This window comes from Nicotiana tabacum, chromosome 23, assembly GCF_000715075.1.
Source record: "Nicotiana tabacum cultivar K326 chromosome 23, ASM71507v2, whole genome shotgun sequence".
Lineage (NCBI taxonomy): Eukaryota > Viridiplantae > Streptophyta > Magnoliopsida > Solanales > Solanaceae > Nicotiana > Nicotiana tabacum.
In genome coordinates, this window is record NC_134102.1 from 124,609,952 (window position 1) to 124,626,841 (window position 16,890).

Here is a 16,890-nt window from a genome sequence, read left to right on the forward strand (position 1 = left end):
GAAGGCTCGGCTGAAGTGGATGACATGTCAATTGCCTCTGCAGCTACTACCGATGGATCATCAGACTGGCCTGTAGTAGTAGTCGGCTGGCCCTTTCTCTTAGGGTTGTGTGCATCCATCAATGAGTACCATGAAAAGGTCTTCTTCGCCCGCACCTTTCGTATCAAAATCTCTCGGCTCCACCCTCGCATCCGTAAGATACTCAGTAATGGTGTTGGGATACGGATAGGATATGTCAGCCTGCCTGGAGGCCACAGAGATGTTGGCCAACATCACGACACCCACATTGATCGGGTACCCGGCCATGATGGAGGCGACTAGAACTGTCCGCGGGATCGAAAGATTTGTCTCATTCAGACACGGGTCTAGTTGGCTGCATACAAAGGTCTGCCATCCCTTTGCCTAAAAACTCAAAGTGTTTCCGTCAATATCCACACGATCCATGGTGGTGGTGCCCCAGGAGCTGCTAGAATTTTAGCTAGCCACGGGGAAGCTTCATCCCCAAGTGCCAACTTCTCCAAATACTCTGTTGGCTCGACATCATCAAATCCCAAGTAGGTGTTCAATATATGATGGTCAAAACGCACTTTGAGGTTCCTCACTTTTGTTACCTTTGTCCCTTTCTTAATATGTGCCACATTGGCGTAGAACTCCCGGACAAGGTATTTCTTTGCATCCACCACGCTCTGGGTGAAACACATCCATCCCTTGTGCTCTCGGAATTGCCTCAAGACTGCAGGGTTGTACTTTTCTAGATCTTTCAATTGGAACTGTCGCTCAAGTGTGAGCGACCTCACCGGCCACAACCTACAGAAGCTAGAGAAGGTAGTCAAACTGACAAACCTGTCCTCCCACACCTCTTTATTCTTCGACCGCTCAAGACCGGCAACTGTGGTATCTCCCCCTTGGCCATCGTCTGGATGTCCTGAACTGAAGTCTTTAGTGCCTGGGGGGGCAGGTGTAGTGGAAGGCTCTGAAGCCTGACTAGCACTCTCCGAACCCTCGGAGGTGCTATGTGATGAAGACGGCTCATCCCTGAGCTGATATCTCCCTGGTGGCCTTGATTGGATAGCTAGTTGCTCATGTACAGAGGCTGAGTTGCCCTCTGATGCTTCCCGAGATGGGGCATAAGAACTAGTCTCGGAAAGGTCTATACCTCTCCCTCTTACAGCTGCTGTCTTCTTTCTAACTTCAAGTTGTTGGACACTAGGCAAGGGTATCTTCCCTCATTGCCGGGAAGGGTAACCCCTTCCTTTTGAAGTGTCACCTCGTCCTCTAAATCAAACCACGTTCAGTACCTAACAAAGGCAATTGTTATTTGTAATTCAATTTAGACAAAGAAAGAATGCAAGAACATACCAAAGATTGCAGTGAAAAACATTGTAGAAACATGATTGCAGGGTAGGGATGTGCGGTCCGCAGAATTGTCATTGCGGCTGCAGAATAGGCATTGCGAACCGCACATTTTTCCAGTGCGGCCGCAGAACTGGGTTGCGGCCCACACAATTTGCTTTGCGGCCGCACTTGAGATATCACCAAAATGCCAACTCTCTGATGACAGAGAATTGGTTGTTTTGCGGCCGCAATTAGGTTTCTGCGGTCCGCACAATTTGCTTTGCGGCCGCACTTGAGAGTCACCAAATTGACAACTCTCTGATCACAGGGATTACGTTGTTCTGCGGCCGCAATGGGATTTCTGCGATCCGCACATTTTTCATTGCGGTCACAAAACCATGCCTTACTATAGTGCCCTAATCTTTAACTTTTGCGGACCGCACAATTTCTTATGTGGCCGCAGATTCCAAAAATTATGAGTAGTAGGTCGTATTTCACCTAGGGCTTCAAATTTTTGCACAATTTTGACATGGAAACAACATCTAAGCATGAAAGTCAATTTACCCATTCCCCTTAGAGCATTTACTAGGATACCCACTACATATTTATCCCACATGGTTATTCAAATATATTCAATCAGATAAATGGTCCAAAATTTCACTAAAAATCTAAAAATTAAAAGAAATTAATCAAGATGATGATCCATACCAAATATGAATTTGTGCAAGATATGAGTGATCAACAGTTGTTAGGCTTGTGAGAAGCTAATTTAACACGAAATTTCAAATTATGCACTTTGTGAGCTCAAAGAGGGAAAAAGGAAACAATGCCCTAGCTTCTGCTATATATAGTCAACGGGTTCTGCAAGGGAAAAGAGCTTGAGTGCAGCCGCACAATTCCCATTGTAGTCCGCACTCTGTTACCTGAGGGCCCAGTTGCCCTAGAATTTTGCGGTCCCCAGAATTAGTTGTGCGGCCGCAAGTTTTGTTGCGGACCTCAGAATTCGTGTCGCGACCGCAGATCGACCATTTCTCTGACGGACTAACTTCTGAGAGTTGACATTTTCCACCTTCAACTTGTGCGGTCCGCAATGTAATTGTGCGTCCGTAGAGAACCTTTTGCTGTAGCAACCAAAATTATACGGTCCGCACAATACAACTGTGGTCCGCAATTCTTTTCACATTTAGCCAATTTTCTGGGCACAATTCCTGTAAAGTACACTCATCCCTACGACACACTTCAAATCCAGTTAGTATAAAAATAATACCTATCTACCAAAGAAGAAAAGAAAAGAAAAAGAAACATGTGTTTCATCCCAAGAAGCGCCTTATTTAACGTCGCGGCACGACGCAAATTACCATCATTTGAAATGAATCACCGCCACAACGTGGCCATCATCAACCTTTCCCAAATAGTACTTCACCCGGTGACCATTGACTCGGAATACTTCATTATTTTTGTACTTCAAGTCCAATGCCCCAAAATGTGTCACACCCACAATTTTAAAGGGACCACTCCATTTAGATTTCAGCTTTCCGGGAAACATCCTCAACCGTGAGTTGAATAACAACACAAGATCACCCACCTTGAACTCCTTGTTCCGAATGTATTTGTCATGAAGGTACTTCATCTTCTCTTTGTACATGGATGAATTTGCGTAGGCATGGTACCGGAACTCATCCAATTCATTCAAATGTGCAACCCTCAAGTTAGTGGTTGCATCCCAATCAAGATTCAACCTCTTTAGAGACCACATAGCTTTGTACTCAAATTCCACCGGAAGATGACAATAACACCAACCGGTATGGAGATATTCTGATAGGGGTTTTGAAAGTAGTCTGATAAGACAATAATGCATCATCAAACCTCTTTGACCAATCCGTCCGGTTAACATTTCTGTTTTGGACAAAATACTCTTTATCTCTCGGTTGGAGACTTCCACTTGACCGCTAGCTTGTGGATAATAAGGAGTCGTAAATTTATGAGTGACACCATACTTGCTAAGCAAAGTGTCAAAAGCCTTATTGTAAAAAATATGACCCCGCATCGCTTATGATAGCCCGCGGAGTACCAAACCTTGTGAAAATATTCTTCTTCAAGAACGCCACCACACTTCTCGCTTCATTGTTGGGTAGAGCAATAGCCTCAACCCATTTAGACACATAATCAACCGCGACCAAAATGTAGGTGTTTCCACAAGAACTCACAAAGGGCCCCATGAAGTCAATACCCCACACATCAAAGATATCAATCTCCAAAATGGTAGTGAGAGGCATTTCATTTTTCTTCTAGATTCCACCGCCCCGTTGACATTCATTGCATCTTTTCACCACATCACTTGCATCTTTGTAATGAGTGGGCCAATAGAAACCGCAACTTAGCACTTTGGCCGTCGTTCTTGCTCCGCCATGGTGAACACCATAAGGCGAAGAATGGCAAGCCTCAAGAATATCACTTTGCTCTTCTTCCGGTACACATCTTCTAATTACCCCATCCATGCAAATCCGGAAGAGGTATGGCTCATCCCAATAATAATCTTGACAATCCTATTTGAGCTTCTTTCTTCGATTTGAAGAGAACTCATCTGGGAATATTCCACACACAAGGAAATTTGCTAGATCCGCGAACCATGGCATCTCCTTCATTAAAATAGCCAAGAGTTGCTCATCGAGGAAGGAGTCATTGATTTCAAGGCCATCATGCGGCCTCCCCTCCTCTTGCAAATGAGACAAGTGGTCCGCCACTTGATTTTCACTCCCTTTTCGATCTTGGATGTCAATATCAAACTCTTGCAACAATAGCACCCATATCACCAACCGAGCTTTTGAATCTTTCTTGCTCATAAGATAGCGAAGTGCCGCATGATCCATATGAACAATAAACTTTGCACCCATCAAGTACGGGCGGAACTTCTCAATTGCAAACGCAATGGCAAGGAGCTCTTTCTACGTAATGGTGTAGTTGACTTGGGAACCATTCATGGTCTTACTAGCATAGTAGATCGAATAAAAAATCTTGTTGATGTGTTGCCCCAAAACATTCCCAACCGCCACATCACTAGCATCGCACAAGAGCTCAAAAGGGATACTCCAATTAGGAGCGGTGATAGTGGGAGTGGTTATCAACTTGAACTTTAGCTATTCAAAGGCTCCTATGCAATCATCATTGAAGTGAAACTTCGCATCTTTCTCTAAGATATTGCACAATGGGTTCACCACTTTAGAGAAATCCTTTACGAAGCGCCGGTAAAATCCTGCGTGACCTAAGAAACTCCGCATGCCTTTCACCGATCTCGGAGGTGGAAGTTTAGAAATTACCTCAATCTTTGACTTGTCGACTTCTACGCCATTCTTTGAGATCTTGTGGACAAGGACAATTCCTTCCTCGGCCATGAAATGGCACTTCTCCTAATTTAGCACTAAGTTCATTTCTTCACACCTTGTCAATACTCTATCCAAAATTTCCAAGCAATCATCAAAGAATCTCCAACCACCGAGAAGTCATCCATGAAAACTTCAAGGTAGTCCTCTACCATGTCTGTGAATATCGCCATCATACACCTTTGAAAAATCGTCGGTGCATTAGATAAACCAAATGGCATCCGCTTGAAGGCAAAAGTACCATAGGGATATGTAAAAGTTATTTTCTCTTGATCCTATGGAGTAATAAGGATTTGGTTGTAGCCTGAATATCCATCTAGAAAGAAATATAAAGCACGACCGGCCAACCTATCAAGCATCTGGTCAAGGAAGGGAAGTGGAAAATGATCCTTACTTGTGACTTTGTTTAGCTTGCAATAGTCCATACACACCCTCCACCCGGTCACCATTCTTATGGGAATCAACTTATTCTTGTAATTGGTGACCACCGTCATGCCCTCCTTCTTTGGGACACATTGTACCGGAGAAGTCCACGAATTATCGGAAATGGGGTATACAACCTCGGCATCCAACCACTTGATAATCTCCTTTTTGACCACGCCTTGCATAGCCTCATTTAGTCTCATTTGATGTTCAATATATGGTTTGGCATTTTCCTCCAAGTTAATCTTGTGCATGGAAAATGCGGGGCTTATTCCCCAAATATCTGTCAAAGTCTACCCAATAGCCTTCTTCCTCTTGTCTAGCACCGCCAATGTAGAGTTAACCTCCACGTTAGTCAAACAGGAGGAAAGAATAACCGATAAAGTAGAAAAAGGGACAAGAAATTCATACCGAAGATGTGGAGGCAATGGCTTCAACTCCAAGGTAGGAGGCTCTTCAATTGAAGGCTTTGTAGGAGGAGTTTTCCTATTTTCAAGATCCAAGGAAAGTTTCCGGGGTGCATAGTTATACGACCCTATCCCATGCAAAGAGTTCACACATTCCATGAAGCCAATAATAGTAACCCAACAAAGAGTCGCGATCGAATCCACAGGGAGTTTATATGGGAGTTAGAAGTAAATATTCTAGTCATGAGTTTGAACTATCTTAATTTACACTTCCACAAATTGGTTTTGTTTCTAGTTCTATTTTTTAAAAATTAAGATAATTATTTTTGTTGTTTTTCAAGTTTGTAAAACACTTAGGGCTATGACCATCACCTAGGTGTTTGCCTAATGGGATATAAACCTTAATATTTGTTTTGTTAATCAGAGTGTATTATAGCTCTCAACTCTCAATTACACACTCAATACCTCTTGGTCAAAGAGTGATTTTGCCCAATTTGGCTTTCTCAAGTCCAAATAGGTATTGCACAAAACGGTTGATAAAAGCTCAAGTCGGGTTATTACTATCTCTAGGTTGAACCCTTTAAGTGGGTTAATCAATCTCTCGATTGACCCAATTTCTTGTTAACCAAGTTTTTCTAGACTAAGTCTCTCTTTCTCAAGTAGAGACTAAGTCAAATAGGCATGAATTAATGTTTGCAACCATTAATTTCATAAATTAAAGCATGAACAAGGCTAAATAATAAAAACTCAATCATAAACAAGCACTAATTAGATACACATAAGGTTTACACACTAAGGTTGGGTCACAACCCTAGTAAAAATCTAGCTACTCATGCTTGAAATTGAATAAATAGAAGAAATACTAATTAAACTCATATTATAAAGTCAAAATGATAAAATCTATGTTAAAATATCCCAAAATATAGAAAACTACTAAACGAAGCAAAGAAGAACGGCTACAGGACTTACTGATGTCAAAAAGTTGACCTAATTTTGTAAAACTCATCTATTTATACAAGGCTGGGAATTTCGGACAAAAATGCCCTTCGGGAGTTTCTGCGGTCGCACAATTCCATGTGCGATCCGCAGAAGTCTTCATCTTGCAGGAGCTGCGATTCTGCGGCCGCATAATTCTCCACTGCGGCCGCAAGGCATTGTTTCTGCGGTCCGTAGATTTATCATTGCGGCCGCAACCTGGTCTTCTGCGATCCGCATCTTTACTTCTGCGGCTGCAAGGCACTTCTTCTGTGGCTGCACAATTCTTGTGCGGTCCGCAATCTTGAGGGACTTGGACTTTGTAAATTTTCACACCCTCTGATGTTCATCTCTAGTGCTTTATTTGCGGCCGCACAATACCTATACGGTCCGCAATTTGCTAGGAAACTTGTTGGGGTTTTCTTCATTGTTTGAGGCCGTAGATGGAATTTTGCGGTCCGCACTTTGCAAGCTCTTGTGCCTTTTATTGCCTTGTGTTTTGACTAGGGGTGGGCATAAAATCCGAAAAATCGAATTCTGAACCGAACCGAATTAATTTGGTATTTCAGTATCAGTTTTTTCGATATTTTGGTATTTTCGGTATTTCGGTACGGTATTCAGTATTGAGTTTTTGATATTTTGGTATACTGAAATACAAAAATACCAAAATATTTTAAGTCCAAACCCACCTCTATTTCTATTTCCAGCCCAATAAGCCTAAGCCCAAGACCCCAAGCCCCCTAATTCCCTGTGTAAACTTGAATTCTGTTGCTCGTTAGATGCTTGCATGCTGCTCGTTAGAAATTTAAAATGATTTCTTTTTAATGAATTTTGTTGTTGGCCTGCTGTTGCAAACTTGCAATTGCAATTATACTGGTTGCTCATGCTTCCTTATCAAACTTTTTGGCCTTCTTGCTTAGATAAAGTGTATTTCCTAAGGCTTACTTCACATGTTATCATTATGGACAAAAAATTTTAAGTTATGGATGATGAGAATTGAAAAAGAAACTTTATTTACATAAAATAAAATGCAGTAATGCCTTACATGGGAGAAAGTGCCGCTTAATATTCTTCTTCAATTGTTTGGTTCCACATATTTCACACACAATACTCATATGTGAAATGCTTTATACAACCTGCTATCTTAGCACAGCGTGTCCACTGTCCACTCTCTATTTACATCATTTATTTACGTTTGTAAAATATTTCCCTTTAAAAACACGATTCTGTTAATGTATCAAATCGAAACCGTACCAAACCAAAATAAGAAATACCGAACCGTAACGAACTACTTTGGTTTGGTATTTGGTATACATAATTGATAAACCGAATACTGAAATACCGAACTAAAGTTCTTAAATATCGAACCGAAGTACCGAATGCCCACCCCTAGTTTTGATTACTCCTTGTTGAGTTGGATTTCATCTTGGGAGTCTAACTTCCAACATTTCCTGCAATTGTTTGAATATTTCATCAGTTTCGGGAACACAATTAAACACTTTTAGACTAAAACAAAAATTAAAAGGCGCTAATAAATGTCACGGCTCAAAATTCAACTAATCATGATGGCACCTAACCCAACCCGCTAGGTAAGCCAGTTAACCACTAACCACTAACCAATTCCAATACCAATTAATAAAGCAATTAAGTAAAGAAATTATCTGAATCTTATACGTTCCCCAAGAACTGATAGTACAAATCAATGAGCTTCTAAGATTAGAGTTTACAAAGCTGAAATGAAGTAAGTCTCTTGTATCGGAGCAAACAAATTCAATGATTTTCTATATTCTATTTATTTCTTTTTATTGTTGAGTTTTTTCCACCACAAACAGATTTGCCGCATGGATTGGATAGAGTCCCCTGATCTCGACATTCAAGCACGAATCCCTTGAGCGCTTCGGCGGCGGATAGCAGCATGGGCAAAGCACTCTGCTGCGGCGAGCAGCCGGTTCTTATTGCATTCACCAAGATAGTCTTGCTCGCTCCTGAACTCTGCGGCGAGTTCAGCCACCACCTCCGGGTCTGAGCTCTGCTCGAGCGTAGTCAGCCAGCTTCGTGACTTTGCTTAGCTTCCAGCGTTGCAAAGGGATAACCTTTCACTATCTAGGCGCCCTCGAAGGAGGGGTCCCACGGACTTCTTCCTAAATAAGTAACAAACCTAACCGTAGGTTAAAACTAGTGATGAGCTAACAAAAAGGTCGGGTCCAATACCAATATTCCACAACAGTTCATAACAGCATAGTACAAGTAACAAACGAGTATCTCAGAAATAAAAGACTCAATTCGTACACAGTTCCAGAAAAATAGGCATTTTTTTTCAAGTATCTCAGTGAAAACCCAAATCTTTTGCCGAAAAAGACAAAATACGAGTAAGTTTGGAAACTATGATTTTTCCCAAAAATCTTTTCAATAATGATTAATATATCTCATTTTCTTTCCAAATAACCAGTGTAAAACAAATGCATCAGTATGCCCATATGTCAACATGTGTGAGAAGTCATAAATGACGTGATACTATACAACATGAGGAAAAATGCATCTCTATGCATGTATATCAAGTGTGCATGCCAAATGCGATGCAAATCAGTGATAAAGATCATATGCATACTCTCACAGTATCAATTCACTCAGTCCTCCCGGTCACTCAGCACTCGGCACTCGCACTCAGTAGGTACCTGTGCTCACTAGGGGTGTGCAGACTCTGGAGGGACTTCTACAACCCAAGCGCTATAATCCGCACGGACAACTCACGTGCTGCATGGACAACTCATATGCCATAATATCAATATCTGGAATCGCACTGACAACTCACATGCTACAGTAAGCCAATCTGACCCGTTGCGGCATGCAGCCTGATCCCATAATCATCCTCACAACCAGGCCCTCGGCCTCACTCAGTCATCAATCTCTCCAGTCTCTCGGGCTCACAATGTCATGATACTAGCCCGAAAATAATGATATGATGCATCAATAAATAACAACAGAGACTGAGATATGATATGCATGTGAATGCGTATGACTGAGTATGTAATGCAATGAAAGCAGATTACTCAACAACAGAAATGACCTCAATGGGTCCCAATAGGATAAGCATGTAGCTTAGACATAATTTCTAACATAATCACAGCTCGATAACTCTAGTACGTAGAGATTTTATGATTTCAGACAAGTTCAAGTAACTACGCAGTACCACAGAAATAATGGAATTCACAGTTCATACGGTGCACGCCCACACGCCCATCACCTAGCATATGCGTCAGCTCAAAATAAAACACATAACACATATATTCAGGGTTCATACCCTCAGCTCCAAGATTATAAGAGTTACTTAACTCGAACTAGCCAATACCAATGTCGATCAAGCCAAGCGATGCTCCAAAGATGCCATCACGCTCATTCTGACCTCCGAATGGCTCAAAACTAACAAAAAATGACTCAAGTACATCAAACAATGCTAAAGGAACCAATCCCGATCGAAGAAGATCAAATCTTAAATCAAAAACCCAAAATTGGCCAAAAGCCCAACCCGGGCCCGCACCTCGGAACCCGACAAAATTTATAAAATCCAACAACTCATTCAATTACGAGTCCAACCACACTAGTTTCACTCAAATCCGACTCCAATTCGATGTTCAAAACTCAAAAATTCATATTATGAAACTTTAGGCCAAAACCCTCAATTTCCTCTTTAAAATTCACGATCCAATTACCAAAAACGAAGATAGATTCATGATATAAAATCAAAAATGAGTAGAGAACACTTATCCCATTTCACATGGTGAAAATTGCCTCAAGAATCGCCTCAATCCGAGCTACATAGCTCCAAAAATGCAAAAATGGACGAAACCTTAGAAATAGGGTACTTTATACTTCTGCCCATGCATCCTCTGCTGCCACAAAAGACTCTACGCGTTTGCGATACACCCCACGTGAACGCGATGACCACTGCTGCTAAGGCTTCTCGAACGCGACTTACTTCCGCAATCGCATAGAAGAATGCTCGAACTGCCAGCTGCCAACCTCATCACTACGCGAACGCGATCCTCCATACGCGAACGCGAAGATGACTTGCCCCAAGTCTACGCGAATGCGGGACATCCTTCGCGATCGCGAAGAACGATTTGCTGCTGCCATCGGAATACACTATGTGTTCATGACAATTATCACGCGAACGCGATGAAGGACTGAGACAACAGAAACCAGTAAAACACAACAATGAAAACATGAAGGAAAATGATCTTAAATCGATCTGAAACATGCCCGAACCCCTCGGGACCCCATCCTAACATACCAACAAGTCTCATAACACAACACGAAGCTACTCGAGGCCTCAAAACACACATAACAACATCGAAACGACGAATCACTCTTCAACTCAAAATCAATGAACTTTGAAACTTCAAACTTCCACAACTGATGCCGAAACCTATTAAATCACGTCTGATTGACCTCAAATTTTGCACACAAGTCACATTCGACATTACGGACCTGCTCCAACTTCCAAAATCAGAATCCGACCCTGATATCAAAAAGTCCACTCCCGGTCAAACTTTTTAAAATTTCAACTTTCGCCATTTCGAGCCAAATTCAACCACGGACCTCTAAATCACAATCCGGACGCGCTCCTAAGTCCAAAATCACCCAACGGTGTTAACGGAACCATCAAAATTCCAATCCGAGGTCAAATGCTAAAAAATCAAACTTGGTCAACTCTTTCAAATTTAAAGCTCCCTAGTTGAGAATCATTCTTCCAAATCAGTCTCGAATAACCTGAAAATCAAAACCGACGATTCACACAAATAAAAATACATCATACGGAGCTACTCAAGCCCGTAAACTACCGAGCGAAGTGTAAATGCTCAAAACGACCGATTGGGTCATTACCTTTTTCCCCACTTAAACATACGTTCGTACTCGAACGTGTCCAGAGTTGTTCTCAAAGCCATCAAACCGCCGTATAACCTTACCATGCACATACCCGGGGGTGATACCACGTCACCCTATCCCATACAGGTCCGATAACACAACATAACTGAAATTGCACAATTCAACCTGGCCCACAAGCCTTAGAATCCCATTTCCAACATCCAAAATTTCTCATAAGATCAGAATCTCGCATCTACCTACTGTATAAGTCTGAACAAGTTGTACCAAAAGCCGTAACCATAACTCAAATACTCAAAACACAAATACCACATAGCTCAAATGCTCGAAGCAATGATTTCTAATCACAATAGCTGCTCAAATCACCCCAATATTGGTAATAACCTCATATCAAACAAAGCCTCGTTCTAAACCTGCATACACTGCCAATGATGAAAGAAACATGCATAACTCATAACCATTCATCAGATCAACAAGTCATGGTACTCCATCTCCTTCGACAAGAACTATAGCAATTTTCTAAGCCGACTTTCGATATTATCCTTCCAAAAATACCACAATCAAATCTGATAGCACCCATCCTAGATCCCCCGACTTTATCTTATCAAATACTAACTACTCTACTGACATGCCACACGAATACTATCTAAAGCCACAAACCGTGCAATCAGTGCTCCAATAAGCAACATTCTAAGTGTACTCAATCACGAACATGACTCAAACAAGAGAACCGTCTCGCGAGCTCGACGGGTGCCACCCCAACACAGTGCTAAGAACCTCTCATACACCGTAGAACCAAAACACACGAATCTAATACAAGGGATCATATCTCAACATAACTCTGCTGCAATGCGCGACCCCATCCAAACACTGATCCATATGAAATACCTCAGCCACCATGCTCAAAATCAATAACCATGCGCAATCCGACATCAAGTACTCAAAGTGCATTACCATAACCATGTAGAAGCAAATGACATAATGCCACATAAACTCGAAAGAATATAACCAATGCGCAACCACTCATGCATCACCCAAATACGTATCTCGCACAAATTCCGCTATAAGGCCCCAATAGAACTTCACAATGGGTGCATACAACTAACGAATCACAACTCCTCATAGCATAGAAGAGTAACTCACCGAATATATCAGAACACGAATAAGCTCAACAACAACCGAATGACACATCCCTCAACAATAGCAGAACGGAGCCAACCAATCCGACTCGGTGTAGAATACACATCCTGATTGGGCCTACCAATGGACCCCCAAATCAACTCCGGGCACCCACACATGGATAAATAACACTTTGAAAGCCCGCAATGACTGAATCATAACACATACTATCATCTAGCTAGCTTCGGCCACAACCTCACATTCCACAACCATAAAACAATCTGCTCCTGAGAACTCCCGGCCTCCAACTCCATAAAACACACGAATCACAATATTTGATCCCAACTCCACTGCCAGAATGTCTAACACATTTCTCATACACGGTCATCCCACGAGGAATACTTCTAAAATTCTTCCGTGCCACATAGCAAAATTTGAATATCAGCAATCGATCAACTAGGAGACTGCCACAACACCCATGAAGTATCCATAAATCAAAACACAATGCGCCTCTTGAAATGTACACTTTCCTCAAACAATACCAAAAAGTAATATCATTCACCTACTCATCTGAAACCGTCTATGATGCCTAAGAATTCAGGATCTTCCTTTCAAAACCGAATCGTGACCTTGCACATGCAAATCTCAATCATATACAACACACCACCCCTATTATGCCATCATATGAAAAGTATGAGAATCTCATAATCAACTCTGATTCACGAGCAAACTACATACTCAATTAGCCAGGAACCTTCTGTTTAATCTCATCCCGGAGAAAATCACTATACACTATATGCTCCTCATGCCAGTAGGTAATATACCCTACGAACTGTGGTAAAAACCATTGAGAACTCTTCGACGTCCATTTGCACATAACCAAGAAATCCGAACCAAATTTTTCTAACTCAACCCAGCCACGCGGGTTGCCAAAACCCAAGAGCATTGCCACGAAACACCTGTGGAGACTAGCCACATCATAAGTACCCAAAGAACCGATTATATCTATTACTGTGCTGATCCAACCTACTACCACACTGTCGTATTTCTCTAAGTCCCTTCCAAATTAAATTCAAATTGATAATTCTCCTTGCTAGAACACCACGATCCTAAACCAAAATTCACCATACAAGAGACCCTAATATAAAACCTCAGCGCCCTAAGGCCCATAAGCCGCTGACTTCCCTCTTAAGCACCCCAAAGCACCACAACCGCGACACCCACTCTAAGGAGACCTTATGTGAACCTAAAAATGTTTCCTTCACCTTCTTGATGCTGAAATGTATAATCTAAAACGGTATAAAATGCCACAAGTCTCGACACCATCCAATGTAACTCTCAGTTTCTAGCCATATACAAATCTTGAAAATTCCAAATCGCTACATATAAGTCTTGAATCCATCAGAACCATTCTCGAGAGTCATCCACTCCACTCAAATCTCAATTAAACTGATCAAATATACCGAACGACCTGTGCCCCATTTGCACACCAACACCCTAAGAAGTAATCCACACTCCTAAGCAACCGAGCAAATTCCTACTCCATGTACACTACATCCTTCGTGAATAATCACTCAATTATTTTATGATTCCCATATACCCATAGAGTGTAATACAACCTGTATCTAGAAATTTCCTTTACCTGAGTCATCCTCAATCTCAATCCCTGCAGTCATAACTGATTCACCAGTATACCTCAAACCGAACCCAATACAACGCATAATCATGCAATCAACTCGTCGATAGCAGACTCCCCCATTTGGCTCAAAGTCATAGATCAAAACACACAATAACTCACAATGCCCATACTCTATTACTGCCATAATACCACAGTGGGATTCAACTAAATCCTTCATCCGCTCATGCAACACAAACCATCTAGTGCCTCAAGTCATCTACAAATCTCACGTTCATCCTCGTGATGGTTAATCCAACTTCCACAGGTGATCTAACTCAAATTGCAACATATATCATTCACTGGTAAAAGAGAACTCTCTACAAAACATCATAGGGATCACTCAAAAGGGACACCACCGGACATATAAGTCCCAAAAGCACGTGCTCACACAATCGAAATCTCCGTGCTCAAGCTACAGTCAAAACCTGGCCTCAAGTCCTTCAGACTGGCCCATCATCAGCATACCAAAATCACATCTCGCTCCTCAACCATGGAATCACAAGCTGTCGATACACAACTGATATTGAGCGCTCACATGCACATACGAATGCGTGGAAGGAATTCAAAGAGTTATGCTTCAAGCTGAATCAATGTCTCACGATAAGGAATGAAAGATGGGAAGTATATCCTAAATGTCTTGTAGCCTCTCGAAGATAGGTATGGACGTCATCATACCGATCCGCAATACTCTACTAGACACTTGCTCATGACTTTTAGAACCTACGAACCTAGAGATCTGATACCAACTTGTCACGATCCAAAATCTAACTAGTCGTGATGGCACCTAACTCAACCCGCTAGATAATCCAGTTAACCACTAACCAATTCAAATAACAATTAATAAAGCACTTAAGTAAAGAAATTATCTGAATCTTATATGTTCCCCAAGAACTGGTAGTACAAATCATGAGCTTCTAACAATAGAGTTTACAAAGCTGAAATGAAGTAAGTACATCATCTATTTGAAATATACATTAACAGAGTTTTATAGATCTAAAGCTACCATGTACAAAAGGCAGCTACAACCGGGACGCAGGTACATCTTCAATGCCGGCTCCCGTCGATCACAGTAATGTCAGCAGTCATTATCTGCACGCAAGGTGCAGAAGTGTAGTATGAGTACAACCGACCCCATGTACTAAATAAGTAATAAGCCTAACCTTAGGTTGAAAGTAGTGATGAGCTAACAAAAAGGTCGGGTCCAACACCAATATTCCACAACAGTTCATAACAGCATAGTACAAGTAACAAACGAGTATCTCAGAAATAAGAGACTCAATTCGTACACAGTTCCAAAAAAATAGGCATTTTTTTTCAAGTATCTCAGTGAAAACCCAAATCTTTTACCGAAAAAGCCAAAATATGAGTAAGTTTGGAAACTGTGATTTTTCCCAAAAATCCTTTCAATAATGATTAAGATGTCTCATTTTCTTTCCAAATAACTAGTGTAAAACAAATGCATCACTATGACCATATGTCAACATGTGTGAGAAGTCATAAATGACGTGATACTATACAACATGAGAAAAAATGCATCTCAATGCCTGTATGTCAAGTGTGCATGCCAAATGCGATGCAAATCAGTGATAAAGATCATATGCATACTCTCACAGTATCAATTCACTCAGTCCACCCAGTCATTCAACACTCGATACTCGGCACTCGCACTCAGTAGGTACCTGCGCTCACTGGGGGTGTGTAGACTCCGGAGGGGCTCCTACATCCCAAGCGCTATAATCCGCACGGACAACTCATGTGCCACAATAGCAATATCTGGAATCGCACGGACAACTCACGTGCTGCATGGACAACTCACGTGCTATAGTAAGCCAATCTGACCCGCTGCGGCATGCAGCCCGATCCCATAATCATCCTCACAACCAGGCCCTCGGCCTCACTCAGTCATCAATCTCTCCAGTCTCTCGGGCTCATAATGTCATGATACTAGCCCGAAAATAATGATATGATGCATCAATAAATAACAACAGAGACTGAGATATGATATGCATGTGAATGCGTATGACTGAGTATGTAATGCAATGAAAGCAGATTACTCAACAATAGAAATGACCTCAGTGGATCCCAACAGGATAAGCATGTAGCTTAGATATGGTTTCTAACATAATCACAGCTCGATAACTCTAGTACGTAGAGATTTTATGATTTCAGACAAGTTCAAGTAACTACACAGTACCACAGAAATAATGGAATTCACAGTTCACACGGTGCACGCCCACACGCCCGTCACCTAGCATGTGTGTCACCTCAAAATCAAACACATAACACGTATATTCAGGGTTCATACCCTCAGCTCCAAGATTATAAGAGTTACTTAACTCGAACTAGCCAATACCAATGTCGATCAAGCCAAACGATGCTCCAAAGATGCCATTACGCGCGTTCCGACCTCTGAATGGCTCGAAACTAACCAAAAATAACTCAAGTACATCAAACAATGCTAAAGGAACCAATCTCGATCGAAGAAGATCAAATCTTAAATCAAAAACCCCAAATCGGCCAAAAGTCCAACCTGGGCCCGCACCTAGGAACCCGACAAAATTTATAAAATCCAATAACCCATTCAATTATGAGTCCAACCACACTAGTTTCACTCAAATTTGACTCCAATTCGATGTTCAAAACTCAAAAATTCATATTATGAAACTTTAGGCCAAAACCCCCAATTTCC